At 49.1% G+C, this 16,834-nt stretch overlaps 1 protein-coding gene across 2 annotated transcripts in view; it reads right to left on the bottom strand.

Annotated features, from left to right (window-relative positions):
* The window catches only part of SLC39A11 (solute carrier family 39 member 11), a 406,549-nt gene that overhangs the window by 362,898 nt on the left and 26,817 nt on the right, over positions 1 to 16,834 (bottom strand). The window lies entirely within an intron of this gene.

Genomic DNA, 16,834 nt, shown 5'->3' with positions numbered 1-16,834 from the left:
TGCTGGAGGCGCTTGGAAGAAGAGGGTGTGTTTCTGTGAAGCCACACCACGTACAGAAAAGACTGGAAGGCCACACGTGGCATTTCTGCAGAGGCTGGGTCTGGATAAGAGGATAGCTAGGGGTTTTTTTCTGCTTGAGTTTTTTTTACTCTGCTTTTCTGCATTTTCAGAGTATTTTCATTGAACACACAATTCTTTTATATTTAAAAAATAATAATAATTTGATTTTTTTTTTCAAGAAGAGATGTGCTCCTGTGAGGAAACAGGGAAGTGAGTATGAGCAGGAGGCGGGGCTAGGAAGGAGGGCAAGTAAGAACATATATATAGGACTGGTTTTTCCCACCACCTCTCCCAACCCACCCCACCCCCCAAAAATGGCCCAAAGCTTCATTCCCACCTGGAGTGGTACTAGGGACTCAATGTTGTGTGTCTCTCAAATCTATATTGAACTCCTAACGGCCAGCATGATGGTATTAGGAGGTAGGGTCTTTGGGAGGTGATTAGGGAATGGGACCAGTGCCCTTATAAGAAGACACACAAGGGACGCTTGGGTGGCTCCGCGGTTTGGTGCCTGCCTTTGACCCAGGGCATGATCCCGGGGTCCTGAGATCGAGTCCCGCATCGGGCTCCCTGCATGGAGCCTGCTTCTCCCTCTGCCTGTGTCTCTGCCTCTCTCTCTTTCTGTGTGTCTCTCATGAATAAATAAATAAAATCTTTTAAAAAAAGAATAAGAAGACACACAAGAAAGATGGGTTCTCTCTCTCTCTCTCTCTCTCATTCTCTCTCTCTGATGACACAGCAAGAAGGCCGCTGTCTGTATGGAGCCTGAAGAATCCTCACCAGACACCAAACCTGCCAACACATTGATCTTTGACTTTCCAGCCTCCAGAGCTGTGAGACAATAAATGTCTGTTGTTTAAGTGAAACCCCCCCCCACACACACACACACACACATGCTGTGGTGCTTTCTTACAACTCAAACAGACAGGTGGCAAGCTATGGAAGCAGGACTGGGTGGAAAGGCGGCTTGCACCTCACCCACAGATGGGAACTGATGCAAGCATGGCTCCCCCACCCAGTGCCCACTGCTTACTGTAGAGCAGGAACTGGCTGACCTCAGAGAAATCACTTGGGGAGATGATTTAAATGCAGATTCTTCGGCCCCTCCCCATCCACTCAGTTAGGTCTGGGCCAGCGTCCCAGGCCGTTCTCGCACACACTGATGTTTGAGGACTAGCGGATGGACAAAGACCCAAGAAACAGCCTGTTGAGAAGGACCCAGGAGCAACCCTTGCTCCGCACACAAAAGAAGGAGAGCATTTCTGTCCTGGCAGGTCAGAGAGGCTTCTCGGAGGACTGGTGTAGGTGCTTCAGGGATAGCCCGGCCTGGTTCTGTCACTTACTAACCACTAAATTCGTGGATATATCTTCTCAGACATTTTTAATCTACAGATTTCCCCTCCATCTTGCTCTGTATTCCTTGTAGGATATTTGTTGAAACAGATTGCTTGTCCTGTAAGATAGATAGATGAGCTTTCTTGGGCACAGTCTGATGGTGTTTCTCCCTTCCTCCAAGCCCTTTCCTGATGCCCCGTGAACACGGTCTAGAACTTCAGTGAGCATCAGAAGCACCCGGGAATCTTGCTATAATCCAGGTTCTCCAGCCTTCTCTCCAGAGATTCCAGTTCCAAAGGAATGTGCAAAGGTCCTGGAATCAACTTCCTCAGGAATCCCCCTGGTTAAGTATGGGCCCACAGACCACATGCACGAGAGACTCTGACTCTCCCCAGGTAACATGCCCTTGGATACCCATATCAGCTTCCTAGGGCTGCTATTCACAAGTACCACAAACTGGCGGCTTAAAGCCAAAGAAATGTATTTTCTCGTGGTTCTGGAGGCTGTAAGTCTGAAATTAAGGTGCTGGCAGGAACATGATCCCTCCAAAGGCCCTAGGGAACAATCCTTCCTTGTCTCTTCCAGCTCCTGGTGTGGCCCGCTATCTTGGCGTTCCTTGGCTTGTAAGATGCATCACTCCAATCTCTGCCTCCGCCATCTCCCTTCTCCCTGTATGTCTGTGTCTCTGTGTCTCTTCTCATAAGGACACAGGTCATACTGAATTTAGGACTCACCTTGAAGACCTCATCTTCACATGTGAGAGATTGAATAGGCAAATAGACAATGGCCAGACCATATATAAAAAGAGGACTCTGACCCACAATCTACAGTCAATCCAAGGAGCCAATCCACTATATGATAGTACCTAAGACCCTTTAAACCTTCCAAACCTTGACCTTAGCCCTGCCTGCCTTTCCTCTCCCATACTCTATGTCCCTTCTACACCAAATGACATTCTGTCTCCCCAAAGGACACCTGCTCTATTGCCCGAACATTTAGCACATTACATGGAAACCATCTGTATATCTCCTCCACCCGATCCGGTACACTGCTCAGTGGGAGTAGCATCTCATCTGCCCTTACATCCAGTGTGCCACATGTGGTGCATAATATGTACAGGTGCTTAATAAATATTTATGGTTAAACTGCATGGCCAAGGAGCATGTGCTTCCCCATTTGTCCACTTGGAAAATTCTCATGCTTTCAGACCCCGCTCCAGGGTAGGCACCACAGTCACCTGGTGCAGGCTTCCTGACCCCCACCCCACTCCAGAGGTGAGATCCCCCTAACATCTTGCACACTTGTCTATTGACATCAGTCTGCCCCAGTAGACGGCTCCCTAAGACCAGGTGTGTTTTTCATTTCCTTATCTCCAGTAAGAAATACAGTGTCTGGGACTCAGAAAATACTCCAAAAAATGTTATATGGATGATTCTTGGGAAAAAAAGAAAAAAAAAACCTCTCATATTCTTTCTGCTTATTCCATATGCACCCTGCATCCACACTCACACCCACATACCTCTAATGCCTGCAGTCACTTCTGTATGTATGAGCTTCTCCAAACACAATGCAAGAGAAGTCCCATTTACTATTTGGATCCATCCTTACTACCATCTCTTCAGTCTCCCTCTCCCTCTCTCTCCTGTTACATCTAATAACATTTAACACCTTTTAAAAACAACAACAACAACATTTGTTTCAGCCAGATGCTTTCCTCTTCCCAACTAAGGTGCTGAAAGAACTGAACGCACCTGCCGTCTCAACCACCTTTCCATCCATGTCTCCTCCCTCCTCAACAAGCTGTCATCTGCCTTCTGCCCACACCACCTCCAAAGGCACCAATGACTTCCTGGGGGTTCAATCCAACATTCATCTTTCAATTCTCCTCTTCATAACTGTACTTCCTTAGCCCTCCCTACCTGGGAGATTCTCTCTTCTTGCCATCCAAGACAATGATCAGGCTCATTTCCTGCTTTTCTCTCTCTGCATTCCTGCCCTCTCTCTCTCCCTCCCTCCATTCCTCCTTCTCTCTCTTTCTCCTGAAGGACTTGTCTCTTAAACATTGGCATTCCCCATTCTCTTCTCTTCTCATCCCTATATTCTCTCTGGTTGACCTCATTTACTCCACCACTTCTGACTATCACCTTAGAGATTAACTCTCAAATTAAATATCTAGCTCAGTTTCTTTCTCCCAAGGTATCTAGACTCACAGATCAAACTATTCACTTTGCACTCCTCCAGGTGTCCCATAGGCATCTCAAACTGAGTACAACCAAAGTGGAACTCACTTTCGTCTGTCCCCACTGTGCTCTCCTCCTCTCTTCCTCTTCCAGTAACTAGTACCACCACCATCGTTACTGAAACCAGAAACCTGGGATCCTCATCTCCCCACTGCACCCCTGCTCCCTCATTCCTTAAACCCCATAAGTCTCTAGTTCTCCAAAGGCTTCCCTCTTAACTTTCTCCTCTGTAGCCCTGGTTTCACATCATTCACTATAGTTCAAAGCCCTCAACAGCTCTGTCCTGAATCCCCTGAACAGACTTTTCTGGTACCCTCTCCCCCAACTAGTGTCATCAACCTTTGATCCATTCTTCCATACTCAGCCCAATTGTCTCCATGAAAGGAGAAAGTGATGACATTACACTCCTCATAGAATCCCCAACAGCCCCCATTTCCTTCAGCATAAAATGCAAACTCCTAAGCATGACATGCATAGCATAGGCACCATTGCCTCTGTGAAAACGACATCATGTCAGTGCTTGTGTCTTATTCAGACAGGACCTGACACATAGCACATGCTCAAAAGTATTGGTTGAATGAATAGATGGGCAGATGAGGATCAGAGAGTCAGGAGAAAGGAAACAGGAAAAGGTAGCTAGCTTGAAGGACAGTTCAAGGAAAAGAATTCAGGAAGTAGGCAGTGGTCAATTATACCCTTTGGCCCTGAAGACCAGTTGACAACTGCCTGCCATGTGGAGGTGCCCTAACTAGAAAAAAAGTTACATTTTCTCAAATCTGAGGGAGCCACCCCACTTTGCTAGTCATAGTCCCAACCAATGCCAGCAAAGGATATGTCCATCAGAAGCTAAGTCAGTCCAGAGGGAAAAAGCACCATGGACACCAAAATACTTCCTCTCCAGGCTGGAGGATTTATTGGCCACCATCCCTACTACTACCAGATGAATGAATGCAGAACGGAGTGGGCAGCAAGTCATCCCAATGTCTGACCAAGCAGTGAGTTGATCCATGATCAGTAACACTCAGTGAACCACACAGATAACCAAGTCTGAAGCTAACCAAGTCACTGATACTTAGCTGGTTAAAAAACAAACAAACAAACAAACAAACAAGCAAAAACGAAAAACATTCACATAGATAAACAAAATAAAACCAAACAAGCAAATGAACAAAACTCTAGTGCAAACTACCAATGAAGGCATCTGGTCAAATATGGCAGATTAAACACATGCAGTTTTCCCCTTCCCTTCTGGATTGCTGTAAGTGACGGTAAAGAAATTTTAAAAAGCAAACGTTTGTAAAGAGAAACACAGCAGAAATGACAATACGCAAGAAAATACAAAAAAAAAAAAAAAAAAAAAAAGGAAGTTGGAAAGGGACCAGGGAGGTAACTGACTCTGTAGGATAGAGAAAATGAACTGTGACCTTGAATGGGTAAAGCCGACCAGGAAGAAAGCCAATTTAAGCTGTCGATATCCAGAAAGACCAGGAAATGGAGGATCCAGGCAGAGTTAGAAAGAAGAGAATGGTTGAATGACTTTATAAGAAGTGTTTAGGCATCACAAAAAAAAAAAAACATTTTGTTGTAGCTATGTATGTGATGGATGTTAGCTCAACTTATGGTGGTGGTGATTTTGCAATATCTCCAGAGAGTGAATCATCATATTGTACACCTGAAACTAATGCAATGTTATGTCAATTATAGCTCAATTTTTTAAAAAAGTGCTCAGAACCTTTGGTCCTTTCCCCATGACTCTACAGCTTCCTCTATCCCAGTTGAAAAAAAAAAAAATGATGACATTTACTCTGGGAAGTGGCTGAAAGAGCCGGGCTCTGGATTTGGGGATGCAGGCCCCACGGAAAGGTCAGGATTGTGGTACAATATACTGCCAACAGGGAAACTAAACGAATGTCTGAATACTTAGTGAAATCCTCAACCATCTTCTCCTGCATGGCTCTAAGAGCTTGGTAGCCAGGCTTATAAAGCCCTTAAGATCCAGCTTGAGATCTTTCCAGAAAGCTGGCAGGCTAACAAACAATCTACAGATTAGGTGTGTTCCTCAGCCAGGTGACCTTGTCTCCTCCACCCGAGAATTCTAAGGAAATCCACCACTTGACAGCCCTGTGCACAAAGCGCCTTCAATAGGCATTTTAATGTTTCACTCAAAATATAAAACAGAAAGCCCTGAAACACAGATAATAACAAGTAAGGAAAGGCATGTGAGTGAAACAAATAAGCTAGAAGTAGAAAAAAAACTAAAAATAAATAAAATCCTCAGAAATTTGAGGGCAAAATATTGCACCCATGAACCATGAACAGAAGGCTATGAAAGAGAGCATGTTTAGAGAATAGGATCAGTTCCTAGAAATTAAAAATATAATAGTTGAAATAAAAGATTCAGCAGGAGGGTTAGAAGATAAAAGATCAGTCAGAAAACGAAAACAGCAAGGGATGGGAAATAGAGAAATACCAAGGGAATTGGAGAAATAGTCTATCTGTAAAATAGAAGCTCCAGAAAGGGAGACCAGTGACAACAGAAGTGGAATATTTTCCAAAAAAAATGAATGTAACAGCATCTTTCAAAAACAAGGAGCATGAGCTTTCAGATTAAAGAGGCCCGCCGAACTGAGGCCAGACCCAACAAATGGTAAAAACAGACGTGGTTTACACCAAAGCATAACCTCATGAAATGTCAGAACACCTAATGAAGAGACGATACAAACCAGATTTGGGGAAAAGCTGGGCACATCAGCATCCACCCTGGAAGCCAGGACACAATATGTGACTGCCTTCAAAATTCTAAGAGAAGGGGACTTCCAACCGTAGAATAGAATTCTACACACAGTCAGATCATCCGTTGAAAGTGAGGGCAAAATTAGGACGTTTTTAGATAATCAGCGTATCCGAAAAATTTGCCACTGTCCTATCTACTGCCACAAAACAAATCACCCAAATTTTAGTGGCTCAGAACGACACACATTTATTGTCACATACTTTCTGCAAGTCAAGAATTTGAGAGTGGCTTAGTACTGAGTGGGTGGTACTGGGGGCGGGGGGGGGGGTTCCCATGAGGGGGCATTGAAGGTATCAGGGAAGCCACGGTCATCTGAGGCTTGACTGGAGCTGGAAGATATACATCCAAGCTCACTCATCACAAAGGACAGCTCGTGACACGGCAACTGGGTTTCCTCAGAAAGAATGAGCAGAGGAAGAGGAAGAAAAGAGGAAGGAGGAGGAGGGGAGAGGAATGAAGGAGAGGAGGGGAAGGCAAGCCAGTCATCAAGACAGAAGCCACAGTGTCTTGTACCCCACCCCCCTGACCTCTGGAGTAGCATGTCGTCACTTTTGTCATAGTCTGTTGGTCACAGAGACCAATCCTAGTACAATGTGGAAGGGGACCAGGAGATGTGGATTCTTGGGGGTTGTCTTAGAGGGTGGATACCACATGCTTTTTCTCAAGAACCTCCTAGAGGATGGGGACCCCTGGGTGGTTCAGCGGTTGGGCATCTGCCTTTGGCTCAGGGCATGATCCTGGAGTTCTGGGATCGAGTCCCACGTCAGGCTCCCTGCATGGAGCCTGCTTCTCCCTCTGCCTGTGTCCCTGGGCCTCTCTCTTTCTGTGTCTCTCATGAATAAATAAATAAATAAATAAATAAATAAATAAATAAATAAATAAAATCTTTGAAAAAAGAAGAAGCTCCTGGAGGAGCTGCTCCAGTATAACAAAGATGCAATCCAGACACAGAGTGAGCAAGAGGGAACAAAGAACTAACGCTGGAAAGCAAGAAGGAAGAGCCTCAGGATGATGGGGAAGAGAAGTCCCCACATGTGAGCCACGCAGTCTATGTGGAGGACAATTGGTCCAGACAGAGCAGAAGGACCAAGAGATCCAGGAAGGATGCCTCCAAGCCAAAAATGAAACCAACAGGCTGGATACGTTGAGAGAAGACTTCCGCTTCCGCCAGAATTTGAGGATGAGTTACAGACAGTAACATGGAAAATTAAGCACGTTTTTTTTTTCATCTTTTTTTTTTTAAGAGGTAATCATTAACTCCAAGGAAAACACAGGCTCTACAGACAGAAGAGACCAGCAGAGAATAGTGCTTGATCAGCTTTAAGTAATATTTACATAGTTATAACCATGCAAACACTGGCCACTGAATTGACCAAAAGGATGGTAACTATACCAAGAGGAGCATGGGGAGGGAAATTCATTGTATAAGTGGTTGGGTTGGGGGTCTTTCCTCGTAGGAGGCCAAAAAAAATCTAAAACAGAGAAATCAAGAAATAGAAGTGTGAATGTGTCATTTATAAACATGGAGGTAAATAACTAGAAAAAAAAAAGATTGATTGACAGTGTTCACCCTTAGGCAGTGTATCAGAAATGGAAAAGGATGGAGCAGCGATCTGCTATTCCATTCTAGAAGCTTACTCCCACTATTTGACTTGTTGACCACGTACATATAGAACTTGATAAAAATTAAATTTATTTTTTTTAAAGATTTTATTTATTTATTCATGAGAGACACACAGAGAGAGAGGCAGAGACACAGGCAGAGGGAGAAGCAGGCTCCATGCAGGGAGCCCGACGTGGGACTCGATCCCGGGTCTCCAGGGTCACGCCCCGAGCTAAAGGCAGACGCTCAACTGCTGAGCCACCCAGGGATCCTCGATAAAAATTAAATTTAAAATAAAAATATTTTACTGGCCGAACAAACCCTTCTATCAGCTGGAACTAAGGATCAGCATATTTTGTCAGCTTATCTTTTCCTCTCTGGACCTCAAATTATAGGCAATGATATCATTTTGGAAGAAATTACCCAGGATGAGTAACTCCAGCCCACTAGGCAGCCTCTGCTACTCAGGGCTGCGGCGCTGCCCTCCTACCCCACTGAAGAAATGCATCAGATGCTCGTTAAGTCATGCACCACTAATTGCTTTTTGATGGACTGCCAGCTTTGTGGCAACACGCCAAGAACGGAGACAAAGACGGTTTTTGAGATGACAACCCTTTTAGCCCCTCTCCTGTGTGGGATATAAGAAACCATGAAAAAATATCTGATTTCCAAAAGGCCCACAGAGGCGCCTCACATGCAATTATTGCCCTGCATGCTTTCTGGGCGCTTGCTAAGGAGTTAGGGCCTTAGGTGGGGGCTTCTGAGGTCCCTGAGCATAGAGGACACAGTCAGAAGTCCCATCACAGAGCTGGGAAAACCCTCTTTCTCCCCTTTCCTCTGACCAGCTCTCTTGTTTATTGGATGGATGGACGGACGGATGAACAAGTGAATGAAGGAAGGTGTGTATCTGTGTAGGACGTTCTCGGACAGATACGATCCTCAGAAGCACGATCACATTACCAGCGCCTTTTCATATTATGGGTTTGTTTCTTTTGCCAACCACATCAGAGCCGAACACCAAAGTGAGTATTGGCTATTCCTGAACAGTCTGACAATCTGACAGCCCTGAGAGGTGCCCCTCTTGGAAAACTAGATAACGCACTCAGTATCACCACTGCCAAGTCATTTTTGGAACTCTTCTTTGGAAATTCACTTTGGAGCTCAAAGCACAACGTTTAGAATAGACTCGCTGATGCCAAGTCATCATTTATTTATTTATTTATTTTTTTTAGGGATGATCTGATATTTGCAACCAGCCCTATTTTGATAAGTAACTTAAAATTTGTGTATATCGTGTATACATAGAAGAGTTGTATGGGGGGAAAAAATCCTGAAGTTCTGTTTAAGTGAATTCATTATGGAAAGAACCCTAAAGTGAGTCCTTCTGTAGCATCCTGAGGTGAGCCCAAATCCTATGTCCCCTGTCACCAGCTGGGTCTGGCCGGGCTGGGGCTCTCCCGCCCCATGCGCTTGCCCAACTCTACCAGCGGCGAAGACACCTCCTAAACCCTGACTCCAGTTACTCAAAAGGGTTCCATGTTCCAGCAGGCTAGAAACAAAACCCAGGAACTGTCACGCTTCACAACTTCTAATAAAAGGGTCTTGCCAGGGAAAAAGATTGAGTGTCTGAAGTGGCACTGAGAAATTAGTTTTTGGCGGCAGCCACAGGGACAATCTGTCAGAGGAGAGATCTGGCTGCAGAAGGAGAGTGGGGTGGAAGAGGGAAGGGGGGGAGGGAGAGGGAGGGGGGCAGAAGCAGCCTCTGGGGGCTGTGGGAGCGAAGGGGGGTGGTACACACGATGTCGTGTGGGGACATGGGAACCCCCGGTCCCCCTCTCCAGTCCAGCCATCTGCTCTGCTCTGATGGGCAGACAGGCACCACGACGCTTGGGACTGGCAGCCGGTGGGATCAGCAAACACAACCAACACGCTGGCTCCCCCACACAGGGGAGAAGCCCTCGGTCAACTCTCAACTTCTGGAAAGTGGCCAAGTCTCATCACTGGGGCCTCACCTGGCTCAGCGAAGCCCCTCGCGCCCTTGCAGCTGAGACCCCTGTCAATGCCCATGGGTCATTAGGGAGACACTGCCTGCGGAAAGGAAGGAAAATCTGTCTTCTTTGCCTTGCAGAAACTTTTGTGTCGCTCAGTGACAGCCTCATCTGGGGCTCCCGCACGCAGCCCAAGAACAGGTACTGAGCTCCCGAGACAGCTCTTCAAGATCCTTTCCCAAACCCATTTGGCTTTAATTCCCCGGCACAGCCTGTCTTGGCCCTCACTGCCTCCTCCTCCTGGAAGCCCACCCAAGGCTGCAAGAAGCTGTGGCCACCCCACAGGCTGCATCCCATCCCCGGATTGGAGACGGTGGGGGGGATGGGAGGAGTGGGGCAGGTGGGGGGGCAAAGAAAAGTGGGGGGGGTGGGCTTTGGGGCCCCATCCTGCAAGGCCTGGTGCCTGCGGCTGCCAAGACCAGATGGGGAGGTGACTTCTGTGCGCTCACCCCACCCTGAGGCCAGCAGAGGAACTGCAGCCTTTCTGGAACAGGATGTAACTCTATTAACTGCACTTACTGGATTAACTCTCGCAGTGGTTCTTGCTTCTTGGGGAACAGAGGCCCTTGGGCAGCAGAAATCCCTGAGCTTAGGAGAGGGAGCTAGGGCTCTGCCATCAGAGACACTAGGAGCGAAGACTCCTCTGCCAACATCAGGCCAGTTTCTCCACTGGGAGAGCCTCTCCTGTGGACCTGGGCCCCACCCCCCAAAATCCTTTTCAAATGCAAATACTCTATGTCCCATGCAGGATGAACTATCATTTTAGCCACAAGAGCAGGGAGGAAAGGACAAAGAGAATGTCCAGGGCCGGCGAGAGTGACCCATGGAGAAAGGACCCAGTGGGATTCTCCAGCAAGGTCCCTGGGGGCTCACAGGTGCACAGACCCCGGGAAAGAACATGCCAGAAAGAACAGTGTGATTCAGTGCAGTGATTCTAGCACCGTGGCCAGGATGAAATCTGGCTCTGATCTCCCCTGCTCTTAAGAAAAACGAAACCACTGAGACCCATTGGCTGGTTCTGGCCCATTTATGAAATTGCTGCCCGCCTCTCATAGCTGAGAAATGCCCATCCCTACAAGAGACGGTGCGTCTGCAAATGGACACTTGCCAAAGGGAACTGAGGTGCTGCCCCCCATTTCACTCCAATATCTCCTCTGAGATGAGGGCATTTGCCACCCAACAGGGCTTTTCCTTATGAGAGGGACAGCTGCGGTCCCATCTGCCAGTAGGGCAGAGGCTCCCAGGCCCCAGCCTGCACAGGCCCCGCCCAGTGCTCCCTCTAGACACATAACAGGGTTCCTGGGCTTGTGGAGTGGGCTGTGAGTCCACAGTGGCCCTGGAATAAAGAGACTGAGTGGGGTATTGTCTGACCCAGGACAGACTTTCCACGCCCCACCTCTGATCATCCAAAGTTCTTCTAACCTGTGAAATGAGAAGGTTGTACTATCCACAGATAGTCCTCAGCTCTAGCTGACATTAAAATCACCTAGGGAACCTTGAAAAATGATCTGGGCCCTTCCCAGATCCATTAAATCAGATGAAGCCAGGGTACCTTTAGTTTTTAAGACTCCCCGGGTGACTCTGGTGTGCAGCCGGGTTGTGAAGCCCTGAACTAGGTGTTCCCTGAGGCCACCGGGCTTCTGTGAGTCGATAAATCCAACCCTAAAGGCAGCTCCTCTTTGCAGGGAAAGACCTGCCCAGGGAGCAGCCTGATGGGGCAGTTCAGCATGGAGAGGCACGTCATGCAGCAGGAGAGGGCCGGATACTTGTTGGCAGCTGGCCGTGTCTGGAAGGGGGAGGAAGAAGGGGTTCTGGGAGGGCTGGATGCTTGTCAGGGCCTCAGAGAACTCGGATGCAGTCCAGAACTCACCAACCCATCGTGAGGTTCAGGGGCACACTGAAGGGACAAAGAGCTTAAAACAACTAAGGCTATTCATGGGGGGGAGAAGAAATCCCTCTCACCTTAGTCAGCCTCTGAGGGTGATTACAGATGGGAAGGAGCCCCTTCTCCAACATGTGTGGCTCTGCGTAATCATACCTCAGCACTGCTACCTGGGGGCCGGGGGACAGATGGTTAAGCTCTGTCCCTCGGGAGCTGTGTGGCCTCGGGCACGTTGCTTAACCTCTCCAGACCTCGGTTGCTCTGTTCACCAACGAGGATAGTAATAATGGCGATGTGCTTCATAGGGTTTCAGTGAGGATAAATGAGTAAGTACAAGGTGTCTAAGTACAGTGCCTGGCACACAGTGAACACTGAGTTAGTGTTAAAAACTATTCCCACGGCAAGTTCTCACGGCTGCACAACTCAAGGAAACACTGAGTTTAAGACAAATAGCCTCCTTCACTGCAAAGCTTCTCAAAATAACAGTGTTAATAATGATGATGATGTTAGGTACCTCAAAAGCTAAGAGGATTAAATGAGATAAAGAATGTACGAGACCCTCAGGCCCCCATGCACATAATGAGTACTTAGGAAATGTTCCCTATGAGTGTTATTAATAAACATGGTGGATCTTTAAGAGAAGGAGAAGCATTTTCCAGATTTGTGCTCTCTTTTTCCTACAGAGGATTGAACAGAATCAGTGCTCTAGGAAACATTCTGGAAAAAAAAAATCACAGAGCAGGGTGGCCACATGTCTTCCAACCCTGTTGCCAAGGGACTGGAAAAGAGGAGGCTGGGCAGGGCAAGAGCAGCAGGGATAACGGCCTGATGGGAAGGGAAGGGCTGGGGAACCGTCTCCTCCAGCTCCCCCATGCCCTGCGGGGTGGCGTGCCTGTGGAAGGGGTGTGGGTCTGTGACCCAGAAGAGCTAATTTGCATCTTGGCTTGGCCATTGTCTATCAGGGTGAGCCCAGACAAGTCACTGAGCCTCTCGGGGCCCGGTGTCTTCCCCTGTATAATGATGGGAGGTGGGTTAGAAACTTGAGAATTTCTAAACTCCCTTCTGGGTCCAGGATTCTGTTTGGGTACATTTCTGTCAAAACGGGGGAGACGGAGAGAAAAAGAATGTCTAAGTCGTGGTCGCTTCTAACCACGATCCCTGATTCTACGCTTATTTGCAGTGGTTTCCACCCAGGTTCTAACACCTGCTCACTCACTCAGGTGCTGTATTCCGTGTGGATTGAGGATGTTAATAAAGAAAAAGGGTGACGTGTCAAGCCAGGCCATACCCGTCAAGGGGTGGGGGAGAGAGAAATGAAGACTGGTCCTCAAGCTAACCCCTTCCGTATCTGTACCCCTAAACGCACTCTACCAAATGGCCAGATTTTTTTTTTTTTTTTTTGAAGAAACCTGGTGTGACCACCTTCTGTACCTTCCACAAACTAAATGTCAGGACCATGATGTTGGAAGGGACTTTCTGTGCCACCAGGTAGAAGATGCCATCTCAGAGACAGGATAAGGAAGCTGACATTTCAGTTTTGGGGAAAAAAATGCAGTTGCTTAGTGGGGACGAGGGACAGAAACAGCTGAAAACAGGAGGGTCTCTCCTGGGAGTCGGGATAATATGATCATCACGCCCAGGACCTCCTCCTCCTCCTCTGCACATCGGTGTGTTCCACACAACAGGAGCGTTGATCCCTCTACATCAGTGGAAATGGCAAGCTGCATCCTCGGGCATTCCCACGGAGATAATAAAAACCATACCGTATGCTTGGATTGGCATCCACCACTCCCAGCGAGGTCCAAGTCTTGTCTCAGGGATCCCACCTCCCCTTCAGGCTTCATAGCGAGACAAATCCGTCCAGTAAAATGATTGCAGAGGGACAATCCCCCCCCCCCCCCATTTAACTTACTAAAGCCACTAAGAGGCATAAGTGACCTACTTTGGTCATATTCATATGCCGTAAACTTCTCACCCAAACAGCAAACGGAGTAGCATCTCCCCAACTACAGGCTGAGCACCCAGCTGACCCTTTGTCCTGCTTCTGTTCTTATTTCCTGTTGTCTATTGTCTCTCTGATAAGTGCTGACAGAGGGAAGGCTATTATTTAATTGCTTTAAAGATATCAAACAAGCCAGTGCCAGGGTTATCTCCTCCCTACCGCCTCTATTTTTCTGGCTCAAGGTTGGGTTACTTAGTTACTAACCGAGCGTGGCAGAGAAGTAGAGGCAGCCCCAGGTGTGGCAGGGCAGACTTCATCCAGCAAGTGTGTGTGTGTGTGTGGGGTGGGGGAGTCAAAAGAATAGCCATGAGGAGTCAAACAGGGAACCAGAGCCTCCAGGGTGGCTGCTGAGTACAGGTGGCAGCAAAGCCAAACAGGTCTTTCGAGGCATTCAAAGCAGGGAGGGGGAGGCGTACATTATCTAGACAAAATCAACAATCATTCTTGATTACACGTTTTCTGCTGTCAAGGTCAATGCTATTCAGTCCCCATTCGCTGGGCCCTACAGAAGAGACAGGTGCGCCTGAAGTGGATCGGGCCAGTATTTTTTCCAGGACCCAACCTGACTCAGGCAAGAGAAAGGAGATGTCATAAGAAAAGGACAGGAAGGGGCATTTCACTGTATTCCATCTCTGAGATAAACAACATTGTTGGAGGAGGTGGGTCACCGAGAGGAGGTTACTACTGTCTGGTTGACCTGCAAGGTGGCCTCTGGCAACTGAAGGCCCCTGATCTTCCTCCGCTGTCCTTGGAATGTACGCTCCACCCATTGTTCCCATACTAGGAGCCACTTCAAGGATGCAGCCTTGAGAGAATAATGTATTACCGAGACCATCTGGCCTTTAAAGCCTCTGTAGAAACTTGTAAGATTTTGGCCATGGGTGCAGAGACGTCCTCATCTTGCAGTGCCTAAGACAGGCCTCCTAGGTAAATTCTCTTGCTTCCTAAAACCGCCACCTACCCACCAGTGACCTGCCAATTTCTTCAATCCTTCTTTGCCCTCTGTGTACAGGGGCCAGTTTCAGAGGTCACCCCGGGAACTCCCGAGGTTGCAAACCAGCAATCACACAGAGGGGTGCCAACTAACCACCCAAGCTGCCTTGAAGGAAGCGATGATCCTCATCTTCCGGGAGCAGTCTGCTTCTGCTGGTATCGTACTCATACTAAAATAGGAATAAAACCAAAGCAAGCATCATGCCATTGGGGTCACTGTCGGGGGCGGGGGTGGGGGGGGGAATCGGGGCATCGAAAGCCAGCAGTCCATTTCTTGTGTAGGTTACAAAACTGATGCCTTTTAAAACACACACGCACACGTTCAACACCTTGAAGATAACATGATCACAAGGAAAGAAATCAGAGTGTGGAGTGGGCACTCTGTCAATCTTCTTTTTCCCAGAAACCAGCCGGGTCACCGGTTTTAAACTGGAGATGACATCAGGTATTGCTGCGGTAACTGCGCGCCTTGAGCGTATCTCCCATACTGGCTCATCACCACTCTGCCCTCCTGGGACTCTCACCACTCCGCCTCTCCCAGCCACCCGCCAGCAGGGGCGTCCCCCTGCTAGTGAGCTACCTGCCCCAGCCCCTCCACCCTACACACAGGAGTCTAAAGAGAAGCTGGCTCCCAGATGGCTTGGAACATAAGGCGACCGCTGGCTAAAATGCTGTCTAGCTCCTAAGCTCCCGCATGAGGAATGCAAGCCCCATCATAACCAACATCTCAGAAAGAGACAAATCCAACGAAAAGTCCTGATCCCCACCCCGGCAGCAGGTACCCCCAAGACACAGTGTAGCCCAGATGGAAACCTGCAGCTGACCGCTACCTCTGCTGGTGGTTTCTTTCCCGGGTCACTCACCTATCCCTAGGGCTCACCCTACCTGCCAAACAGCCTCTGGACTTGAACTTTTAACGGGTGGATTTGGAAGTCAGACAACAGAACGGCCAGTGCAAGGCAGGCAGCGCAGCCCATGGAGAAAACTGTTGTCGTGTTTGCTGTCTCCCTTCCCTACCTGCTAAAACTGGCCGCGGGACGGTGAGTGCCTGTCTGTACCTGGAGGAGGACGAGGAAGGAGAGGCTGCAGGACTATGACTTATTAATCTATTGGAACAGAGGCTGAATCATCGCAGTCAGAAACGAAATCGCTTCAACTGGGGCGATTCAGCTCCCACTTCCTACGTGTCCCCCTCGGCTGGCACACAGCGGGAACATGTTAGGTGGCCGGGGAGCGAGCTGAGTCGCACCAGCAGGTGCCCACAAGCCCAGCGACCGGCCGCATGGCCTGTACCTCTGGGCGTGCACAGCTGGGAGGGGGCAGGAGTGCTGCTCTGCTGAGCCCTGGCGCTCCCAGAACCGAATTCTGGAACCCCTGTGCCGGCTGGATGGCCGGGAAGGGAGGGGAGCCGGGCCCGCACGAGGTGCTCTCCCGCCAGCCCTGCGCCCTGGGATGACCCACGGCAGGCACGGCTTTGCCAACCTGTCCGACCCAGGTGATGGCACAGGGTCCCAGGCGAGTCTGGGTCACCTGGGCCGCCACCCCAGCAGCCGTACGCTGGGTGAGACACACCCGATTCTGTGAGCGCGGTACGAGGGACTGCAGCGCGTGAGCCTGCCACGAGTGGGAGCGTCCGGGGGCGCGGGATCGCCGACCCCCGACGCCCCCCCGCCCGCGAGCTCCACCCGCAGCCCCCGGCGGATTCTCCGCGCGGCTCAGCCCGGTCCTCCTACGGACCAGCGGGCGGAGCGAAGCTGCTGTGACGTAACCCGGGGGAGGGGGGGCGCGGGGAAATGTGCAGAGGGGCCCGGGCTCCGCGGGGCCAGTCCCGGCGACGCAGCCACCCGGGCGCGCACGCGCTCGCCCCGCCACGCGCG

This window comes from Canis lupus, chromosome 9 (assembly GCF_003254725.2).
Source record: "Canis lupus dingo isolate Sandy chromosome 9, ASM325472v2, whole genome shotgun sequence".
Classification (NCBI taxonomy): domain Eukaryota; kingdom Metazoa; phylum Chordata; class Mammalia; order Carnivora; family Canidae; genus Canis; species Canis lupus.
The sequence above is the reverse complement of the archived record's forward strand: the minus strand, read 5'-3'. Positions and strand labels throughout refer to the sequence as shown.